A 20657-nucleotide genomic window follows, 5' to 3' on the forward strand; every position below is an offset into this window, starting at 1 on the left:
GGGGATTTGCACTGAGGACTGAATATGGGATATGTCATGCTTCCCCTGCTGCGGAGCCTGCTGGGGAAGGGGTGCCTGTCCAGGTGGGGTGGTATCTCCTGGGGTCTCCGATCTGCCAGGGCTTGGGTCAATCTGGGAGCACGTTTGCTTGTTTTAGACACTTTGGCAGCAGGGAAGGGGGCGGGAGGCTGGATCACAACTCTGCACTCCAGCTTCTGAAGTCTTTTAGGCACTTAATGTCCTTTTTTGGGTCCTTACACGCAAACTTTCCCTCCTGGGGCTGTGAAGAAGTGACTGTGGACATTAAAGCTGGTAATGGGATAAGATTGTAAACATCTGAAAATGCACAGCAGAGCCCTTTATTGTCAAAACGAAATACATTTAAAGTGCTTAAAAACTCATCCAGAAATCTCTTTCCAAATGAGTAAGGCTTGGCAACTCTCCCCTTTGCAGCATGAACACAATGTAACCCTTCTGTCTTCCCCTTCTCTTCAGGGCAAATGCAGATACTCAACGGCTACTTAAAGGGTAACATTCCGTTATAAAAAATAATCATCACGCTCAAAATCCGAATTATTTTAATTGCAATCCTTATAAATAGCCTCAAAACAGAAAGCGATCAGAAAACACAGTTTCCCTTCCCCCTCTCCTTAGTATGCTCGACAGGTTTTGTTTTGAATCTCCGAGCAGGCAGCTCCTATGTAGCTCCGAGCACCTTTTACCTCCCCCCACTTTTTTATGCACCCCGGTTGGGGAAGAACAGTGAAAAAGCTGGTTGGAAAAGCACAAAAAAAAAAAATCAGAGGGAGCCCTGGACAAAACTCCGTGAAAAGTTGAACACTGCAAGCCACGGTGCGCGTTTCTGGGCCTTACAGGGCAGGGTGATGCTTTCAGGGTCGGGGCTGCCTCCAGCCCCGTCGCCCCCCCGCAGCCCCGAGGTACCGTCAGCTGCCGCCCCCCGCCGCGCGCGCAGCGCAGCCCCCTCCCGCCGTGCGGCCGCCCCGGCCCCGGCCCCGGCTCCGGCCCTTACATGGACAAATCTGCCTGCAGGAATTTGGGCCCTTGACGTCAGCCCCGGGCAGAGCGCAGCGGCCCGGCGGGGCGGGAGGCAGCGGCCGCCGCTTTCGCTTTTTGTTTCGGGGGCGTCGGGGCTGCCGGCCCCCCCCTCCTCCGCCCGAGGAGAGGTAAGGGCCGAGGGGGGCGCGGAGGGACCGATGCAGGACGCGGGAGCGCGGCGGCCGGGGGGCATGCAGAGGGGCTGGAAGGACCGGAAAGAGGGATGCGGGAGGGCGGAGCGCGGGAGGGGCTGGCCCGGGGGATGCCGAGGGGATGCGGCAGGGTGGGGGCGCAGGAGCAGGGAGCGCGGGGGGGGGGGGGGGGCGGCCCGGGGGACGCGGCGGAGCAGCTGCGCGGTGCGCGGAAGGGGCCGGCGGGCGGAAGGGGCCGGCGGCGGGGCCGAGGGGCGGGCGCGGCGGGGCGGTCCCAGGCCCCGCCGCGGCCCCGGCCCCGCCCCGAGCCCACCTCCCCCCGCCGCCTCCTCCCGCCGCCGCCGCCGCGCTCGCCTCCGCTGCCTCCTCCCCCCGAGGTATTGTTGCAGATAATAACTTGCCCCCTTCCTCTCCCCCACCTCCGCCCGCCGAGGCAGCTGTGCAACAGCTGGAGCCCCCGGCCGGGGAGCGCTGCCGGCCGCCTGGGGGGGGCCGCGCCTGGCTCCTCCCTCTGCCCGGGGCACCGAGGCCGCCGCGGCGGGGGGACGGCCCGGCCCAGCCCGGTGCGGTGCGAGCTCGGCCTGCGGGGCGGGGGCAGCTTCGGGTGTGGGCCGGCGGGAAACTTCCCCGGTACTTCAGCGGCTCCGCTGCACGCCCTCCCCCACCTCCGCGCCGGGCAGGGGCTGCCCGCGGGCCGGAGTCCCCCCCCGGGCGGCCGGGGCTGGGCGGCGCGGTGCTGCTGGCCGCAGGTGCACCTGGCCCGGGCGGGGGCCGCCGCCGCCCCCGCTATAGCGCTCCCCGCCGCCCCACCGTGCGCCCGCCGGCCCCTCGGCCGGGGCTCGGTAGTAAATCACAAGTTGAGTAAAGCCCAGGCAGCTTTTATACGCCGGGGAGGCCCACCCTTCCCCCGCAGGTAAGGACGTAAAAGTTTCCCACACCCTTACGTCACCCTGGGTGGGTTTTTTTTAATAATTTTTTTTTTCCTCCTTCCCCTTTCTCTCGCCCTCCCCTTTTGAACAGGCAAATCTTATTCCTGCCATTGTTCAGGAGCACTCTCCACGCCCTGGGGCTGTGCTGGGGAGAAGGCAGTGCTCCCGAGTAGGAAGTGTTGATGGAGAAACTCATGCCGTAATTGCTCTGGCTACTGTACCTCGAGGTGCAGTTTGGCCCCGTTGGTGAGACAAATTGAGCGTTGGATTCTCCTGCTTTGTTTTGATTATGTTTTTGTTTGTTTTTTCTATGCCTTGAAGTGTTGACATTTTGGCCCAGTTGTTTGGTTTTGGGATTGGGTTCCTGTTTGGTATCTTTCTCTCATGCTAGGCGATTGATGATACACAAAATTTTAAGAGCTTGTGGGAACCATCAAGCTTGCTGATGTGTCTTCCTACACATCTACAACACCTTGGCCCATGTGCAGAAAGTGGTTTTGACCCATGTGAAATGCAAGGAAGTCATAATTTCTTGGAAACATTTTAGACTTAAGGATTTCTTTGCTTCCTTGGACTCATTTACCTGTAGAGTTTGTGCTTATACATTCCAGGAATGATTTTTGGGGCAAGATCTGAGAGAGGGTGGGGAGTCCGGGGATGTCTGGGAGCTGGGTGGTACAGCAGGTGCTGGCTCACCAAGTAATTACAGATAACTGGATATTAGGAAGGCAGGGGAATGCTTGGAGCCAGAAAATGCAACACAGCATTTCATCTGTACGTTACCAACCACGTCCACGCTGGAAAATGTTGGTTGCGGGCCTGTGCATAGCGCAGCTTGCTGTGCAGCGGCACAGTTTGGGGATGTGAGGGACTTTCTGGTTATCCTCACCCTTGCTGCAGTAGGACTGGCCCAGGCAAGGCAAAATAATACTCTGGAATATGGGATTTCCCTCAGGAAGTAGTTCCATCTGAGGATAAAGATTTACTGTTTGAAACTTCTTTCTGCTCATTGGCCTACTCTGTCTCCCCCTGCCCACCCCATGGCCTTTCATCCTATCACTCCTAAATTTATTGGCCCTGTTATTCCCCTCTTTCGGTTGTTTAGCCTTTATTGGAGGGTTTTTCCTGGTGGGATGGGCTGTCAGCAGGTGATGGTGTGGGTGGCGGCTGTAGGGCCGCCAGGTAGTGAGCTCCTACCCTCAGTGTCCAGTCCTGCCTGCAGCTCCAGTGAGGTGCTAGTGCTGCTAATGGGGCCTGCAGCCCTCTAATTGTTGAGTTTCATATATAGTTTTCCTTTTATTGTTTTTTTCTTTTTTTTTTTTTTTTTTTTTCCACCTGAGTCAGCTTGTGTTGGCTGTTGTTGGGAAAAGCTACCAAGTGGGAGGAACGTGGTCCAGGATGGTGGCAGCACGAAGTCCTCATCAGTTTTGGTGCTGGGGGCTCTTCTGCCATCAGATGTCTTCTGGTCCTTGTAGGCTCTTCTCCCAGCCCTGTGGCTGAAGGGCCTGTTTGGAGCATGTGTGTTGCTGGAGGTCACTGTAGGCTTTTTGAGGGTCTCTTGGCTGGAGTGAGGTGCCTGGTAGTGGGTAGGTGGTGTGCGATGAGTCTGTTGGACAGTGAAAATGCGCCCATTGTACACAGAGAGGGCACTTGAGTGATTTTTAATGCCCTCTTTCCAAAAGTCAGCCCCAGCGTGTGTGTCTTGTATGGAGGCTGTGGGCACGTTGGTCATGCACATGTCTTGCGTTGCCAGTGGCCCTGCCATCCAGAAGTTCCAGTCAGGGTTATGTGACCTTTGTACGCTGCCTGGGTAAACTCCTGGGTGGAAATGGAGGACATGTCCAGGAAAATGAAGCTAAAACTGTGTCTCATGGAAGCTTCCGTCGGTACAGCCCCAAACTGCAATGCATCGCTGTTGTGCAGTCTCCTCGGTGCATGGTGCCTGGCTCGGTGAGGATTACAGCTTTCGTTGCTGCACGGTTGTCTCCGTCGTGCAAGTCCCAGTTGCCCGGCGTGGTTGGTACCAGCTGGGGCCCTGTAAGCTGGCTGGGCAGAAGCTTCAATTCCCATTTCACCGAGGTGAGATTTTCTTCTTTGGAGCATGTTTGGAGATCGGTGCAGGTGTTGGGGCAGGATACTGGTGAGCATGGCCATCTCAGTGCAGGCTCTCGCTCTGTGGGTCCCGTCCCCTTCTGTTAGTCACTGTTTGGATGAGCAGTCACTCAGCTTGATGGGGTAAAAGTGTTGAATGATATTGTCTGTGATCTGCTCTAGTGAAACCAGGGCAAACTGGCAAAAACCTGCCTCTAGGCTGGTGGGCCAGGAGTGGATTTCAGATCCCGTATCCCATCAGTCAGGGTCAGGGTACAGAAAATCCCAGGTTCCTGTGCAGTTTAGCTGCCTTGTCTTATGGAAACATGCAGAGCACATCAGATCTCTGAATGCTCTGAATTTCATTGTCAGCTGTCCTGTGTTAGTGAGAGGTAATGGGCGCTGTCTTACCAGAATCAGGAACTGGTGCAGTGTAATTCAAGCTTTCAAATAATGAAAGTGTAGATTCAGGTGTGTATCCCTTGCCAAAGTACTCATCAGTGATCATCTGAACATCTGGCATGTTCAGGGGTGAAGCTCCAGAGCTGGACTAGTGAGGTTTGCAAGGCACCTAGTAGTGTCAGTCTCAGTGGAGCTGGAGTGCTTTTAAATACATCTTATGATCATCAGTATGTATTTTTTTAATTATAGCTCATAGTATGCATTACTGTGTGGGGATTCGTGGTCAGAGTGGAGATACCGTTCACTTAATTTCGGAGCCTGACTGTTGGCTTGTTTGTTAAAATCGCTGCTTGTATTCATCTGTATAATGTCTGACTACAAAACATAAGTGGTTCCCTTCTGATCCGTGAAGCCTGGTGCATGTGGTTTTGGAGAGGGGTACTAAAAACAATGGGGAGCTGGAAAACCTGGGGGAGTTTGACCAGTAGTTTGGGATCACTCCTATATAAAGGACACACGTTAGAAAGGTGTCACTGAAACAGTGAGCACCGTTGTGAGTGGAAAGGGGGTCTCTGTTCCTTTGTACCAGTGCAAGCCATGGTGAAAGTGGCTGATTCAAAATGAACAAAATTAAGTGTTTTTCCATGTAACTAAATGGTGGCACTTATCATGTAGAATGTTGCTGAGGACCAGAATTTAGCCAAGTCTGGCAAGGAGATGGGATGGTTGTATGAATGTCAGGTACATTCAGAGTTATACCAGCTGGTGGTGATGGCTTTTACATCGTAAACATCTAATTGGAAAGAAGAGACTGTTTTGTGCAGATTTCTCTGAAACATCTCTTGCTGACTGTAGCTGGAGAAAAGCAGCAGCTTGGGTGGATGACAAATTGTTTGCAAGAAGACAGTTTCCGTGCGTCTGCGGAACCATATACCCTCAGGGTGCCCGCAGTGGTTTCTCTATTCCTTTGCCCATCATGGTTGTATGAACAATGCATCCTCGGTGGCATTTCATTCCCTGTCAAGCTTCTGAAAGCCTGACCCACGCAGTTCTGCCTTTCTCCTAATAATAAACTCTTCTGTCCCTGACGTGGCTCTGGGCAGCACCTACACCCTATGCTCCGGCTGGTCCCGGACCACGCTGGGTTTCACCTCCGGCTGGTCATCCATGCTCTTCCCTGTGCAGCCTGTGTCAGCCCTGGTAATCCCCTCAGGTGGAGGGAAGTCCCTGTGTATGCACGGAGAGGTTTTAAAGATGGCATTGGGATGACGAGAAATATGTATTTCCTTTAGGTACATCTGTGCTTTTTAGGTATGTTTTGATGGAGAGGAGCCTTTAGGGAAGCAATATGAATACCAAGGCTGTGTGACCACCAGAAGTCTGGGATCCAGCATCTGTGTTTGCTCTGTGCACGCGTGAGCGAGACAGCGATGCTCTTGCCTGCTTTCTGTCCTCTGCAGCTGCTTTCTTACCTCGGTGGCTTCATCGTCTCCCTTTGCTCTCGCTCTCGTAGCATGGTAATTCTGCTAAAAGCTAGAGAGTTTACTGGAACTGCAGCGGGCAGGAGCGGGGGAGACTGAAACCATAGCTTATCTAAGGATGTGGGTTATCTCAGGGACAGATTCGCAAGGAACAATACCTTTAAAGAGCGTGGGTCATATGTAGGAAAATACAGGACTTGAAATAACTTTACGAACAACGGTTCCAGAGGAGGAATTGGAGGGAAGATGTTGGGAGCAGCTTTCACGTATGCATTGGGATGCTGGAGGAGAGCATCGGTAAAGTCTGAAGAGCTCTGTGTTTTCCTCTTTTTAATTTAGGGAGCTTTTTGTTTTGTAAAATAGAAACAAACAGAGAAAAGAAAACAACAAATCAAACCGAAAACCACAGACCAGAAAAACCCCACAAAGTTTAAAAGCTTTTTGAGAGCTTGTGCCTGTCCACGAAGCGGGGGTTAGTGAGGTGCAGGGCTCAGCTCTTTCCGTTCCTTCTGCTTCGAGGCACGGCAGGGCAGATGGGTCCTGTGATGTTTCCAATCCAGACATGAAAAAAAAAAATTGCTACCCACACTTAATCATTGTGATTAAGGTTACTGGTAGAGACACCTCGGTGGAGATTCTGCTTTCATCTTAAAAGAGCTGGTTTCGATCACGTTCTGAGCAAGCGCAAGAGCTGGCATGAAAATGATAATTTTTAAGTAGCTGTCAGCAAGTCTCTGTCATTTTAGACTGTCAATATCTGTTGTTGGGATCTGTGGGTGACAGTGACACACGTGTGAGTCACTCAGAAGCACTCCCAAACTATTGCAATATGCTCAGGAAAGGAAAACAAACATCCGTGGAGTTGTGGGCTGCTGATAACCTTTTCTTAGAAAAAGATACAAGCTTTTGAGCGTTGCAGGCTGTTAGTGAGGATGTTTTCTGTTGCCCTTGATGCCATAAGGGAACCTCATAATACAGTGATTCCTCAGGAACCCCATAAAATGCTTCATTTGGTTGGGGGGGGTTGGGGGGAGGTGGGATGCTTGAGGTCTCTGATTTATGCCAGGTTTGTTTCTGTGTGAGAGCCCCTGTCAGCCCTCTTCGAGGTTTCCAGATCTGGCTGGGAGGGATCCCATTTTGTGCCTAAGTGGGCTTAGGCACTTGAGCATCCTCTAAGTAGGTGCCATTCAGCACTTGGCTGCCTTCCTCCCCCTTCTACCGCTGCCAGTGATGCTTCAAGGCAGGCAAACTTTGCCAGGTCTTGGATGATTGTGCCGCCAGTGGAATAGTTAGTTGAGATTTAATATGGCCATTATATCTAGGTAATAAAATATCAACTAACTTGCCATAACTATTTTGTTTAATGTCTATTAAAAGCCCCACATACTTCATTCACTGGGTGAAATTTAATAGAAGTTCATCTAAGCATTTATTGCTTATTTAATTTAAAAATACGTTGATCTCCACAGTTGGTAACAGGCACAGAGGATTTAATTAACATTCAGTAAACTACCCTATTAGCTCCGAATCAGTCAGATCTTGTTTATGCATCAATTTATAACTTCCCTCCCTCCCCTTTTTTTGGCCAGTGGATGTCATTGTGGGGAGCTGCAGTTGTCTCCTCCCTCTGCTCCTGCTCCCTTCTCCAGCTGGAGAGCCTCTGCCAGGGTTGCGCAGCTGGGGCCGTAACACTGCTGGGGAGCCAGGACCCAGCTGCTGTGCTGTGGGACCAGCCTGGCCAGCTGGGCAAGGGCAGGCCGGGTGGAGGGGGCTGACAGATCCTGCTGCAGACCTTGAAGAAGGGGCAGTGGAGCCCAGTGGGGTGGGTAGGGATGCACTGCACGATGGGGTAAAAGTGGTCCAGCTCCAAGCCTTAGTTAAGCATAGCAGAGCAAACTTAAAGTATCTCCTCTAGGGCTTTTTCAGCAACGTGGCTGGCTGCGTGAAACTCAGGTTGGTGAGGTGGTTTGTTGTTTTTTTTTTTTTTTTGAAAAGAAACTTGGGGTGCTTCACAGGTGACTTGCAGGCGGTCCTGCTGCAGTTGCTGTGTTCATTGTACCCCAACTGCTGTGGTTTACATCTCCGTAACGTGCATGTGCATCTTCGATGCGCTGTGTGCATGTACCCTAAGGAGCTCTTTTTGTTTCAGCAGTTTATTACCTCACCTTAACAGACTTGAATTACTCCACTTAATGAGGCAAGCTTGAATGAAAGTGAGGAGTCTCCCAGACAGCGCGGTGTGCAGCGGCTGGTTTGGGAGAGTGATTGGATTAGCAGTTGATAAGTGGTTGTAACTCCAGCTGCTGCATCTCCCCAGCCTCACTTGCCTGCTGTCAGCAGCGTTCCTGTTTCAGCTCAGCCCTGAAGGAGATCAGCTGGCTTGAATTTAACACACCTCATCACTTGAGGTAGAGACTTGATTTGCTTTTCATAGGTTTGGGCAAATCTTGAGAGATACCTCAAGCTATTAGTGTGGCCAAAACAAGCCTTTAATCTGGATTTCCCAAGAGAAGCAGATAGTGATTGCGGCAGCCACATGGCAGTCCTGTAGTTAATTACGAGCAATGCACTTGGTTAAAAGCACGGTATTAAAGCTGCAAAGTCCAAGTGCTCCAAAGCTATGAAATGGAGGTTGTTGATGAAACCTTAATTTGGCCTCTCCTGCAAGCGGGTATTATGATACAGCCACTTAATTGCCAGAGCACCTACTCTTTCTGCCCAGAGGGGAAGGTGATACTTAATGAGCGGCTATTCAGTTTCGTTTCTTTTTGTGCAGTGTGTGGCCCCCAGCCTTATTTACTACATACTATTCGAATTTGGGATTGAATGCGGAATTATTAATTTCCTTTTGTGCTTTTCTGGAGTGCTCTTAGCTCTTTCATTGGAGCGCTTTGCCAGTCGAGGTGACTGTTTTTGCAGTGCGTTCCTGAAGTGAAGGAAAATTATTCTTGCTATTTTACTGATGGGACACTGAGGCTTGGAGAGAAGTGAGGTTGGGAGTTTTGTGTCATCCCTGACACTGAAATCCAGGAGAAAAAACCCAGTTAGGTCAGGGTTTTCTCTTTACTTTGCAGTCATAACTGGTAATCAAACAGAGAAATGGTTGAAAAGAATTGTATGTAATTACAGACTGAAGTTAGCATCCTTTCCACCCAACTCTGCAGATTACTCTGAACTGCGTATTGCAGTTATGCCTATCTTTACAGTCCATCTCCCCCATCTCTTCCGCTTTTACCTGGCTTTTATGCATTATCATCATCATCCTTGACTGGGAGTCAAGGCCTGTACTTATCTTGCAAGGGCATTGAAATGCCTAGCTTAGTATGGGAGCTGGTCTTTGCCTCTGGCATTTAGAAACCAGGGCAGCTTAATGCTGTTGAATCTGAAATGTGGTGGTGGGGAAGTCCAGAAATAAGCCACAAAAATGGTTAAGGTCCAGGTGGTATTTATGTATAAAAACATATTTCAAGGAGTAGAATAAGGGTAATGGGGACTTATCATCCACTGTGCGCTTCCTCAGTGGCTTGTTTTCCTGTGTACAGTAAGACTACCAGTTTTTAGGGTAGTTTAAGCTTCCTTCAAAGCTGTGGTGGTTCTCCATCACTTCTGATCCTGCAGGCTGGGTTTTTTTTTTTTGAGAATGAGAATTATGCCTTCCCTAATGCAGTTCCTCTTCGGTGCTTTTTCAGAGAATCCATTTCTTTCTTGGGTTCCTTGGGATGCATAGAGCTGAGCTTGGAAAACATGGCATTGCATCTTTGCCATTTAAGGAGGGCTTGGTGAACCTTCCGCATAGTAAGTCTGCAATTCAAGTGAATGAGTAATCCAGCTGAACTCTCTGCAGCTGCTTGTGTGCCTAAAGATAAGCAAGTGTTTAAGCACTGTCCTGTACCCGAATCCTAATTTGCTCCCAATGCAGACAGATGGGGAAGAAATGGTGGGCAAAAGAGTTAAAGTTATCTGGGGAGATGTCTGGCTGCTTTTCTTCTGAAACAGTGCTGTAGCATGCAGAATGGCTGTAGCCTCGCTGTGATGAAGAGTCAGCCTTGTACGGTGCAGGAGATCACACTGTGAGTGAAGCAGACAAGTTGCAAGCCTCTATAACAGTGGCATTAAGTGACAAATTGTGGGGCAGAAGCATATTTTGGAAGTTAGGACTAATGCCTTGGACCTCTGCGTTGTTGCAGGGATGAGTGTGGTGTTCTTGGCAGGTAATGCCTCTTTGAGTGTCTCCCTCTGTGTACGAGATTTGGGAATGAGGCCAGAGCAGCAGGTGAATTTAACAACATAAATGAGCCTGTCTTCCCAAGGCATTCCGCCCACTCAGCTACTCAAAGTGTCCGGGTGAAAGGATAGCAGCTTACGGAGTTCCTGGGCGCCTCCTTCCATGGCTTGGCACGGTGTGTTTTGCTCTGCTGCGTGGGAGAGCTGTGAACTTGGGGCTGGGGAAGTTGGTGAAGTTTTTAAGGACTGCATCGTAGAGCGGGAGGAGAAGGAGCTGCAAGAGCAGAGCTCGTTGCCTTGCTACACATAAGGATCCCTGTAGGGTGGGTTCTTTGTAAGTTATTCTGTGTGAAGTTAGCTCCCATCTCTCATTGCACACACGACCTGTGTGCAGTGTTTTGTGGTCACTTATTTTACAGGTGGGTATCAGATCTGTCTGAGAATGCAAGGCAGGTGGGTTGGCATCACCTCACCTTTGCATCACCCGATGTAGTGCTTTGCTGTGATGTACCCTGGGGTGAAAAAGAGAGGACTCATGCTCCGGTGTGTTACAATGGTCATCTGTACTGGTAGTGCCACACCTTGTCTAGGGTCAGGCCACTCACTGGGGTGTTATACCCATACCCGCACCACCCTGGTTCCCTGCCTGCCGGAGTTCCCTGGATGCTGTAGCCCAAGCCTCTGGTCTGTATGCATTTGCATGCCTGAGGTGGTGTTTTAGCTCTTGGCTCATGCCATCACGTGCAAGAAGTCCTAGCAAAAGTGATCTGCTCCAGCTTTGTTGTGTTCAGGGCTGCTCCCCACCTGTGTTTGCTGCTTCCCATCCCTTGAAGGGGAAATGCAGCGAGGCACAAGCAACCTTATGATTTTTTTGCAACAGCACTTGGTAAGTTTCTCATGTTTGAGATGATTTGGTTCATACCTGATTAAGGGTATGCCCAGTTTTGTGGGTGGAACTGGATGTACAAAGGTAGCTGTGTATTATCTTGAAGTCCCACATTGTATTATCTGGTTTAGTTCCAGCTGTCTTGGTGGATGTACCTGCTAGGATGGGAATATTTTCTGCGTGTTTTAGTTGTGCACATTCTACCAGACGTGTAATGGAAGTGATTCTAGATGCTCTTGATCTCTAGAACAAGACAAGGCCTATCCATCTAATGAAAGACATGAGTAATTCTGGGTATGGTATTGGTGTGCTCCTCGTCTCCTGTTTGTCCTTCTCTTTGTTTTTGCTTCTGTATCCCATGGGCAACATTTTCTTGTGTTGTCTGTATCTCTAAATTTGACCTGTAGCATCTTGGGCTGAGCCTGTCACTTGTTATGCTACCCAAAGGAGAGTAGTGAGTCTGCCGAACTGTGTGTGTTGAAGTCCTGTGAACCCGAGCAAAGAGCACAGGCTGCACCCGTGGAGCTGCATCTGGGTCTGAGGAGCTTCTGTCCTGGGAGACGAAGATAAAGCAGAGGACGGTGAGAGAAAAGCAAAGCGATTGACTTGGGGACATAGAGATTGATTATGAGGGAAGATGAAAACGATGTAGAAAGTGTGTGTTAGCAGGACGTGACTAAGATGGAGACCTGATAAGTATTGAAACGTGTCTGCGGAGGAAAGGGGAGCAGCAGCTTTTGGCAGAGCAAAGCTGTATGTCTAGGACTTGCAACTTGGTGCGAAGCAATTCTGAGTCATGGGAACGTACAGCTCCAATGGCCCTGCCATCACAAGCCATTGCCACCTATAATCCCTTTAACAAATGTTCTCGGTTCCATCTGAAACCTACTTGGGCTCTTCCCTGTCCTTTCTGGGGAGCTCATCTCCCTCATAGCTGTTTATCACTGTGGTTTCTGAGCTGTGCAAGCTCACTGTCTCATTCCTCAGCCCTTACTCACAGGAGGCCATTGTGGGAGGGAGGGAGGGAGGGACACCCAAGAGAAATGTGAAACTTGATGCAAATTGCCATGAGGAATTTGGGTGGTTGATCTGCTGCAGCTTGGCCTCTGGGAGCCTGCTGGAGATCCGTGGGCTGAGACTGTGATCTACAGCCCTGGGCTCCAGGGAGTGGGATGGAGGCTTGAGGGAAGGTGGTTTTCTCCTGCAAAGGGCAACCCCTATGGCATTTTGGCAGCACTAGCCCAGCTTGTTAACAAAATGCAGTTGTGTAGTTGGATGGGGCAAAGTGGAGGAGGGGAGCAGTATGACTCACTTAAATTAGCAGTGACCAAAAGCGGGCTGTAAGCTATAGGTGACACCTTCTGCCTCCATCGTAGCTTCACACAGTAAAATCTGGCAGGGGAGATACAGCCATATGTGCAAACACAGTATGTGGGTTTGGGTCTCAGTTCAGCATTCAGATCCCTAAATAGGTCAGCCCCTTCCTTACGACAGCATTTGTGTGCACTTTACAAACATGAACCAACTAATCCCAACAGATGTTTGGCAGCCTCCTGAGCCCACAAGGAAGTTAAATATCATTGCCTTTGCTAGAGAGATGCCCAGGATTCAAATAACACCTGCTAGAAGAGCCCATCTGAGCTGGGGCGTGTTCCTGGCTGTGTGGGTGCAGCTTTGCAGAGCACCTGCCACTGCTACATCGGGCTGGTCTGACCACAGCGGCTTGCGCTGCCTTCAGCTATGTGAGGGCCAGGCTGCGTTTCCATTGAAATCAAAGACACAACTTCCTTTAGCTTTTGAGGGAGAACGATATTCAGCCCTTTATTCACTCACACTTTATTAAAATCCAATTGAAAGGGAGGAGTCATGGATTTTGCTTGCTGCCTGCCTTTGTCCACAGGCGTGTCCACCTCCTTGGTGGTGGTGCATGAAGGCACGATGCTTCTGGCTGGCCTGAATCCTTTGCTTGCCTCCCTCTCTCCAGATGTGGACATTTAGTTGCAAGGTCCATGATGCCTCTGAGGTCAAGGATGGATGTGTGTTGCTGAAGCAGCAATTTATTCTGGAGATGTCTCTGGACTCTTGTCCAGGATTCATGTCCTGGCTGTTCCTGCACCATCCCACCATGAAATGCAGCTCCAACCAGCTGCCAGAGGCAACACCCTGAGAACTAGGGAACTCCACTGCAATGACTTTGCCTGTATGGAGTATTCGGAGGTCTTAGATAATGAATGTCTTGCAGCCTTTTTTATCAGGAGATGTTTGCTCGGTGCTGCATGGGCCAGAAGCTGCCTGACACTTTGCTTTCCCCTAAAAAAAGAGCTATTGGGCTAACTTTCCAAAGAGAAAATGAAGCTGTAGCACATTGCAGAGGAGTGAAGAGTAAGGAAGGTCTCTATATGTCACTGTAGCCTCCAAGGTCCATATTGATCCTCTTAATGGAATTCAGCTGCACAAGGCGGGGAAATGAATTGAACCTCTTCATGTGGCTCCTTAGTGCCCCAACAGCTGGTCTGCAAAGAGCAACTGGGAACAAAAACAAGCTCCTGCTGCATCTGAATGTTTTTTTTTCTGTGTGCTTTCAAAGGTGATCGGGATGCTTTAGGCACTCTGTTTTCTTGCTCAAGAAGGGCCAAGGATTGTACTTGTTTCTCCTGGCCTTTTATTTTGTGCTCTGACTTGATGGCTGTCCTGATTTTACAGGCAGAGTTGTAATTATAAGGCTGCTGAGTAGAGGGGGAGCAGTGAGAGGATAGTTCTGGACTACTAATGAATCAAGGCCTTTTCTTCTGTGTTTCCTCACTCAGATGTTTATCAGTCTCTGTTAAATATGTATCACAGCTCAGGATACCAGGGTGTGCTGTTGTCATCTCAGTTAAAGCTTCCTGAAGTCTGCTCAGGGGCACAAACCCCACTCTTTTTTGCCATTCAGCATCTCAAGGAGAAGCCTTGGGTGTCTTCTGTGATGATGGAGGCTGTGGACTGCTCCTCCTCTCCCTCATCACTCTGAACCTGCTGTGCTTGCTCTGCTTGTGCCAAGCACGTGTGTCTGACTTGCCCTGTGCTGCCTGCTGCTGCTGCCTGGCCTTTTTGCCTGTGTTAGTTTAATTGAGTGAGGAGCTTGCAGGAGAAGCTATTCATTCCCCTGGTAACTGTGCTTGACAATCAGAAGTTATTCTGGGGGTGAAGGACTGGTACAGATTTGTTTTCCTTGGCTGCAGATCCGTAGCCCCTAATAGTTTCTCACTCATATGAACCAAGGTTGACTCTGTTTGCCACTAATTAGAAGCCAAAAGGATATGCAGTCCTCTCCAAATTAATTACCATCTTTGAATGGAAGAAAACTCCGCTTGCTTCCCGTTTGTTTCCAAACCCCTCCGTTTTGCCACATTACCCTTGTACTGGCCACGATGCATGGAAGGGCTCCGGCAGGGCCAGCAGCTCCGTCCTGGTGCATGGGGAGTTTGTGCTTAAATCCCTTCTCTGCTTTTGGACCAAGGGGTAATGTCCTGGTTTTGTGGGGATAAAATTTATAGAATCACTTTTCTGTTACATTTTGTTTCAGTGTGTGGCCAGCTGTGGGATGGTGATCAAGGCCATTAGCAGTAAGCCAGGGCAGCTGCCCCAGGCTGGCCCACAGGTGTGTTCTATAGCATTAACGTCACATTCACTACAAATGGGAAAGCTGCTGGGGATGGGGGGCTCTCTGTTCTGCTTTCTTTTACTTCCTTCTCCTCTCTTCTCAACGGTTACTATCCCTGGAGGAGCTTGCCACCACTCTATGAGCTAAGTATAATTTTGTGTCTTTTGTATTAGTATCAATATTGGTTTTGTTACTTTTTTAAATCTGTTTAAATTTCAACCCATGAGTCTCCCTCCTTTTCCCAATTCCCTTTCTTGGTTGGGGAGGGGAGATTGGGTGATAGAACAAATGGTTATTGTTTAGCCCTGGGTGAGGGCTAAATGGAGACAGATAAATATAGGAAAAGCTTGGAGTTATCGAAAGTTTTATGGCACCTAATAGTTGCATTTGTGGGGGATGTCTGTTTTCTTGGTGGGAAGCCACTAAAGGCGACAGAGGTGACTGTGTGCACTCTGTGTGCAGGAGCATGTTTTTATTTTGACTTTTTATGGGCTAAAAAAACAACAAAAAAAGGTTTTGACTGTATCTGTACTCACTACCAGGAACCCTGAATGCAGCAAGCAGCTGGAGTTCCTAGATAGTTTGAGATAGTTTGGTTTCTGTTAGTAATTGGTTTCAGCTATACATTAACTTTGATTCATGTGTTGTTCTGGGCCTGGTGAGGTAGTGGAAGGTGTCCTCTCTCCTCCCTGTTTGCTCGACCTCTGCATTTGTTGTGTTTCTGTCACTGTTGGGGCTGGGTCTGCAGCAGGAGGAGGGCAGAGGGTCTCCTCCCTTCAGCTTGCCCTAAGTGTCCACAGAAGTGCTCCTTCGGAGGGACTGTCCAATGTCACCACTGGGTTGAGGGCTGGAAGATGTCCAGTCCAAAGTTGTCAGGCTCCTGGGCAGCAAGGGCTGGAGCCCCATGGATGCTGTTTGCTCTGTGTGTGCAAAGGCAGAAGCATATCTCCAGTCTTGCTGTTTATCCCCACCATGAGGTCGCGGTGGGGCTTTGGCCTCTGGGCACCAGCTGGTGTAGGAGGAAGAGCTGTCTGGGCAGTGGTCACCAGCTGAATGTGCCTCCTCTCAAAGCAGTGGTACAGGGATGGGCAGAAGTCTCCCAGGATTTAGCTCAGAGGCTGGGGCAGGATCAGCTCCATCCATGATGCTCCTTATGGGGATGTGCCTAACCTGCTGTTGGGAGCTGGTGAAGGCAGCCGTGCCTGCTCGCCTGCGATCCCCTCCTTTGCTACCCTGGGTGTAAAAGCAGGTTGTGCTCACTTTGCGCAGGGAGTGTTCCCAAAGTTGCTATGCTTGCCCATGGAGCTTGCAAGGAGCAGCAAACGGGCTGTGTTTTCTTAATCTGCCTGTTTCATGAGGCAGTATCTAGCTGTGCCCTTAGTAGCAGGTTCTTTTAATGCAGATGGAGTGCCCTGTTTTAATTGACTAAGAAAAGAGAACTTGAAGAGGGTATGAACCCATAACCTTGGGATAAATAGCTTCCTATTGAATCCCTGAGCCTCTAAGCTGCCCCATCTTCTGAGAGTAGCGTGATTTAATCAAAGGTCAGAGGTTTTGTTGTCTTTGAGGGCCTCGGAAAGAGAGCGCGACGTGAGCGAGCTCTTCTCGGTCCTCTGTGACTGCAGTCATTCTTGTCCTGTCAAGTTCCCATTGAGCTCGCTGTGCTTGTCCTCTGTTCCTGGATGATGGCTCTCTTGACCTTCTCTGCTCTGTCTGAATGCTGATAAAGGCCTAGTGATCACATCAGCTGTGTTTCTGGGGGTTGTAACTAGATATACGGTGGCTATGGGCGAATGGTTTATGTGAGGCTGCTGTGAGCCTCTGTGTGCAACGTGCAGATTTGCAGGCTTGATAGGACACTGTCTTCACTTGCCAGTTCTTCCCATGCGTGTCTCCTGTTTCTAGGCTGAAGGCTAAGTGTGGTATCCCATGCACTGCTGTGTGGTCAGTCTTGGCGAGTGCTGACTTGTTTATGGCCACCACTGTCTGAGACATTGTGGTTGCTCATAGAGGTTCCCCCTCATTTTATTCTCTGTGTTTCCTTCTAGAGTGGTGACCAGGCATGTGGCTGTACCTCTTGTGACAGGTGCAGTGTTAGTCTGTCCTTCCCTTTCCTCCTTCCTCACTGCAGTCACTAATGGTCCTTGAGCCTGGCTGATGGCTGGCATGGAGCTGGTCTTGCTTGCTTGCAAGTTGGATGCTGGCTTCCTTGATGTTGTGCTAAGTCAGTCTTTGAAAATATCAGCTGGCACATCCTGGAGGGATCTTTGTCTCCAAAAGCTTCTGCGATTCGTTTCTGTTTTTCCCCATCATCAAGTGAAAAACAAAAACACTTGGCTTGATAACATAAATGCTGGCTTCAGGGCTGGCAACAAAATTCCCGCTGACAAGCTCAGTATGGTAGGGTAGGAGTAGGCAAGGACAGGTATGATGGTGGTGGTATGCTGTTAGGTGCCGCTGTGAATCACACCAGCGAGATGGAAGAAGGTTAAAGATACCTTTCTTGGTCTCAAGTGTTTTGTGCCTTCAGGGCAATGTTGCACCCACATACTGTAGCTAATGTTTCAAACAAATAGGCATGTGCTCTTCCAAAATACAGCGCTCAAGTGTAGCAGGCTGGAGGATATTGTGCGGCAAACTCTTGGAAAGAACACAGAGAATTAGTAGGCAAGAAAACTTTGTGTCGAGAAACCATCAGATACATGGGGAGAAGCGTGATCTCTCCCTGTGAGTACTGATTAGGTCCAGTAAGGGTGCTGAGGATGTTTAATTGATAACTTCGCCATTCTGCAAACCAAAAGCCTCTTTCTTTCCGTCAGGAAACAGAAACATAGTCAAACTGAACCAAATTGTACAGGTCCAGAGGTGAAGTTTTATAGTCACTGTTGGTGCTAGGCAAAAATAAAGGAAATGTGGTGCAAGTCCAGCGTATGTACTTTCCCAGGTCAAGATAAAATGGCACACAGGGGCTAAAGATTTGCTATCCTTAAGTTTTGAGAGGAAAGATGTGGCAATACTTGCACTTGCTGTTCTGATAGAAGTTATATGATAAATCACGGTCTACTTTTACAGGCAGTTAATTAAGCTCCTTGCGGGGGGAGGATAATAAGCAGAATTCCCGTGGAAGTCGGCACGGCTGGTTCTCCTGCGCAAGATGATGGAGGGGTGTCCAGGCTCTGCCACCTTCCCTTTGCTTGAGCCCCAGCCCCAACTGGGAGGACGGGAGCAAGTATAGGGCCGGGTGCTAGGCAGACGGCATGATGGCTGCGTGCTTGTGTCCCCGCTATCCCCATTGCGTTGGGGGGAGAAAGTCCCTCCTGCACACGCACGGGAAGCGTGTGGAGCTGTGTGCCGTCCCGCAGACAGATCACCAGGTCATTGTGCTGAGATAGATGGGCGCTTGACAGCTATGCTGCGGGATGGCATGTGCACGGTCCTGCTGAGCCGGGGGATTAGGATCGCCTTTACTTCCCATTGTTGTGCTGCCGTGTGCGCTGGGGACCTTCTCTGTCCCCTTTTTTCTAGTTTTTAGTGCCAGGCTGAGGCTTGCATACCCCAGGGGTGGTGGTGATGATGTTCAGGTGTCCTTTGAGGGAGAAGAGCGGCAGCGGCATTGTCTGTGGTGGAGGTCCGGTGGCTCCCTGTGATGGCGACAGCACATGTCTGTGATCCTGCAGCGGAGCAAGGGGTGGCACAGAGCACCCTCGCCATCATCCCTCCTCATCCCAGCCCGGGAGCGAGGGCTCTGCAGTGGCAGACCAGTTTCCCCGTCACAGGGAGGGAAAGTGTACAGCATGGCCTGAAACGCTGCCTCTGCTATGTCTTTTTTTTCATTCCTTTGGTGATAAGGGCCACATTAAATAAGGAGCCTGGCTTCCAGCTGAAGTCGGGGTAATTTAGGAGCTAAAAGAGCTTTTTAATGTTATTTTCTGTATGTCTCAGTCTGCATCTATGGTGGAAGTAGTGGTACATTCTTGTTCAGAAGGTGGATGCATCCACAGGCATTGGTGGATGTCCTCCTAGTTTTGAAACGTAGTAAGAGCAGTTATTAGGTCTTCTCAGAATCACTCCAGAGTTTTTTATCTATATTTGGTATAAATGGCTCCTTTCTCAAAACGGAGTTTTCTGTGGGAAGCATCAGCTTGCAACTCAGTTATTGTTTTGTAAAGGAAAAAAAAGTTTAGTTTTTTTGTTTTTATTCCACTATTTGTGATGGTAACACTTGTTGAAAGCAGAAATGTTTTCATGAAAAGCAGTCAGTGTCGAGGCTGCTCCACTCTCTGCTGGCTGATTGTCACACTTCCACGTTAACCTGGGCCTCTCTGCCCCATCAGGGCTTTTTCTGGTTTTGAAGGAATGTGCTTCCTGAGCCTCTCGATCCAGCTGTTTGGAAAGAGGAGCAGCTACACTGAGAAACGCTTTTTTTTTTTTAATACAGGTGTTTGAGGCCCCTTGTTACTTATCCCATCTGAAGGTATTTGTTCCAAGGCTGAAACTGGGTCAATTTGCTATTAAGGTATAAAAATGAAAGAAGATGGCTAATGGTCTGTCATCCTTGGAGATGGGGGGAAGGAGAGGACAAAGAGATTTACTGGTCCTGGCCGATTGTGCTTTTTTAAACATCATGAAGGATTATAACGCTTTCAAAAATACCTAGCCTGGCCAAGCGGGCATGGGAGTGGGGAATCCAGTTGGCTGCCAGGTATTTGTTGCTATTTTCAGATGAACTGGCCAAAACTGGATAAAACAGAAGCCTTGAACATGAAGGCTGTCTGGTCATGTAGACTCTAAGTTTTAAAAGTTTCATTTACAAATGGTTTTAAGAAGAGCGATGAGAGAGCCCATCGTGGTGCCAAGGGTTTTGTTGTGGTGGCACTCAAGCAAGCCTGGGAGAAGGTGACCTTTGCCTTCAAATTTTGGCCATTTAAAACCAAAATGGTTAAAGGAACATGGTCCTTTATAATAAAACTTGATAATAAACCCCTTAGACTTGAACAAATGTGCACAAAAATGCCATCTCTGCCCTAGGAGATTTCAACCTAAAGGAGGGCTGCTGAAGACCCTGGGCTGGATGTGGGGAGAACCGGGTGCCTTCCTGACCCCTGTGCCTTGGGACACAGCACTTCTCCTCTGCTCCTTTGTGCTCTTGGTCACTGTTGGTCTGTTTTTCCTTGACCAAGCATCTTAAGATGCAGGAGGCATGTTAGGGCAGCATTCTGCTGGTGCTGCCTGGGGAGGATGGATGGCCATTCCTCAGGGGGTAAAAAGATGTAATTTTTTTTTGTTTTGAATAACAAAACATTATCCTTTATTTGAAACCCAGGCTCTGTGGTGCTCTGATACTGCATGAGAACTTGAAAGCGAAATCAATTATCCTTCTTTGATCAAGAAGCTGGGGTGCATTCGAGTGAGAAAGTGAAACTGCCCTCCTCTTGCTCAAGGTCTCTCTGACCAGGCTTAGTGAAATGCAGACAGCAAGTGGTGGGGGAAAAAAGAGGAAAAAAAAAAATCAATGAGGCTGTTTTGAAAATCTTCCACTTCTAGCAGACTGAGGGAGTGCAAACAGCATGAGGCTGGTAGTCTGTGCTTGAAAATACAGGGTCCAGTCCTGGTGTCAATTACAGACATGTAAATCACAGGCAGCGCTGCTGGCAGTGACGGGAGCTGCTGAAAGGTCGCTCCAGGATGGGACCTGCAGGCTTTCTGGCATAGACATGCTGATTCCTCTCGTTCCTTAGCCACCCGGCTTTTCTAGCCATCCTTGTGCATTTAAAATAATGTGTGTGTCATGGC

At 49.6% G+C, this 20657-nt stretch overlaps 1 long non-coding RNA gene across 3 annotated transcripts in view; it reads left to right on the top strand.

Moving 5' to 3' along the window:
• The first annotated feature begins 1034 nt into the window (after nucleotides 1–1034).
• The window catches only part of LOC137666498 (uncharacterized), a 32330-nt gene continuing 12707 nt past the window's right edge, over nucleotides 1035–20657 (top strand). Inside the window, exon 1 of one of the 3 annotated variants that reach the window (XR_011048656.1) lies at nucleotides 1035–1184. This is a non-coding gene — a long non-coding RNA (uncharacterized lncRNA). Of the gene's footprint in view, nucleotides 1185–1518; nucleotides 1586–1723; nucleotides 2122–20657 lie in introns of those variants that run through there. The other 2 variants (XR_011048655.1, XR_011048657.1) reach the window with 2 other exon arrangements.

Source organism: Nyctibius grandis, chromosome 8, assembly GCF_013368605.1.
Source record: "Nyctibius grandis isolate bNycGra1 chromosome 8, bNycGra1.pri, whole genome shotgun sequence".
Taxonomy (NCBI): Eukaryota; Metazoa; Chordata; class Aves; order Nyctibiiformes; family Nyctibiidae; genus Nyctibius; species Nyctibius grandis.